Source organism: Limulus polyphemus, unplaced genomic scaffold (assembly GCF_000517525.1).
Source record: "Limulus polyphemus unplaced genomic scaffold, Limulus_polyphemus-2.1.2 Scaffold2623, whole genome shotgun sequence".
Lineage (NCBI taxonomy): Eukaryota > Metazoa > Arthropoda > Merostomata > Xiphosura > Limulidae > Limulus > Limulus polyphemus.
In genome coordinates, this window is record NW_013668233.1 from 8691 (window position 1) to 10979 (window position 2289).

At 32.4% G+C, this 2289-nt stretch overlaps 1 long non-coding RNA gene across 1 annotated transcript in view; it reads right to left on the bottom strand.

Annotated features, from left to right (window-relative positions):
• LOC111087782 overlaps nt 1-221 on the bottom strand; it is a 2966-nt gene extending 2745 nt beyond the window's left edge. The window contains exon 1 of the long non-coding RNA XR_002612422.1: nt 180-221. This is a non-coding gene — a long non-coding RNA (uncharacterized LOC111087782). The remainder of the gene's footprint in view (nt 1-179) is intronic.
• Nucleotides 222-2289: the final 2068 nt, after the last annotated feature.

The window sequence follows — 2289 nt, forward strand, 5'->3', positions numbered from 1 at the left end:
TCAACCTAAACCTATATATATATTGTTGAGCAATGCTATATATCTTGACCTAAACCTACGTATACTTTTAGAAATACTATAATTTTCAACCTAAACCTACTTATATTGTTGAGCAATGCTATATATCTTGACCTAAACCTACGTATACTTTTAGAAATACTATAATTTTCAACCTAAACCTACTTATATTGTTGAGCAATGCTTTATTTTCCAACCTAAACCTATATATCTTGTTAAGAAATGATTTGTTTTGAACCTAAACCTACACATATTTTGAGCAATGCTTTATTTTTCAAACTAAACCTATATATCTTGTTGAGCAATGCTTTGTCTTTCAACCTAAACCTACCTATATTGTTGTGCAATGCTATATTTTTCAACCTAAACATATATATATATATATTTGAGCAATCTTTATTTTTAATATAATCCTACATATGATGTTGAGCAATGCTTTGTTTTTCAACCTAAACCTACATATATTGGAAGCGAATCTTCTTCATCGTGGAAAACGTACACACGAAACTAAAGGCAAAATAAACAGAAACTATGGGGAAACGAATAACACCAAACTAAACAAATATACAGGAAATTAGATGAAAACAAATAAATAAGAAATAAAATACCACAAATTTTAAATTAACACAACCTCATGTGTAGCATTTTGGAAAACCTCAGTAATTGGAACATGAATGTTGATATTGTAGAAACTAGTTTCGACAGATTCGTGCGTCCTCTTGTGTTGTCTTCTAATATCAACACCTCTCTGATCTTATTACATTTACAATGATGTTTCAATAATTCTTCAATATGTTACATACATATTTTCTTCTTTCTTTACATTTGCTGGATTCTGTGAAAAGAAGGTCCTTTTTTTAAGTCGAATTCTGTCGGCAAAAGACAGGATTCTATGGAAGAAAGGATCGTTTTACTGGATTCCATATGAAGGGAAATGTTTTCTTAATGGGTAATTTTTTAATAGATTCGATGGAAACATTTTCAAATTGATTTCATGCAGAGACGATACTCTTTTATTGCGTCTCGCGAGAAGAAGGTATTATTATTAGAAGATACTTATTTATCGGATTCTGTAGATAAAATGCAATTCTTATCAGATCCTACGGGAAGAAGGTACTATATAATTGGATTTTGTGGAGGTACATACTTTTTACGAGATTCAGTAGTTTTATGTAGCTCAGTTGTTGTGAATTGACGTCATGTTACTCGAACCTTCTAAATTTTTCTCGTTGATTTAAGTGAGCATTGTTACATCATAGTGTCTGGTAGTTTGCAAAAAGTTCTAGGCTTCAGTCGGGCAACATATATATATATAGGCGACCAAGTTTCTGCAAGTAAGTAAGTTAGTGAAATTAAGACAAAGCTAGTGAGAGATATAATCAAATAGATGTAGACTGTGTTTATAAGTTTAGCCATAAAGAGTGTATAGTGGCGACTTTTAAAGAGTAATAATCGAAGATTGTATTGTAATAACAGAGTAGAGAATAATAATTCGTCTTGTCTGTTGGGTTCTAAAGTAATTGAAGCAACCTGTATAGACTTTTGAAGTAAAAGATAATTATTCAACGATCTGAATATGACTGTGGTAACCGACCGGGTAACGTTAGTGAATTCATCACTGATTGTATTATGATAACTGAGTAGAGGAGAATAATTCTTGCCAAAGGGTGTTCTAAAGTAATTGAACCCGCCTATGTGGACTTTGGCGAAAAAAAAGAGACAATTAATTAAGGCTCCGAATACAACTGTGATAACAAATAGTGTAACGAATTTTTGTACATACGTTTGACTTTTTTTATATAAATATAATAGTACTATCTGTTGTATGTCCATGTCACTACTTCGCAGGATGTGGATGGATCTTCACCAAAACTGTTGTGGAGGTTCATTAGATCCATCCGGGAGTACAGTTTTGCATTTTGCAGTTTTTATGGGCGTTTTTTACCACTACTTCTCCCCTGTAAATGGATCTTCACAAACGTTGGTATGGAGGTTCGTTGCGCCCATGGGGAGATACATACAATTTTTTAGTTTTGCATTTTGCGGTTTTTATGGGCGTTTTTTACTACTATCCCACCTACTGTGGATGGATCTTCACCAAATTGAAGCTCATTGGGTCCATGGGGAGATACATACAAAGTTACAGTTTCACATTTTTTGTTGTGCAGTTCTTATGTGCGTATTTGGGTGTTTTTTTTTGTTTTTTTTTACAATTACATATAGGGAAAACAACTTTTCATGTCCTAAGATAATATTTCATTAATCACGAAT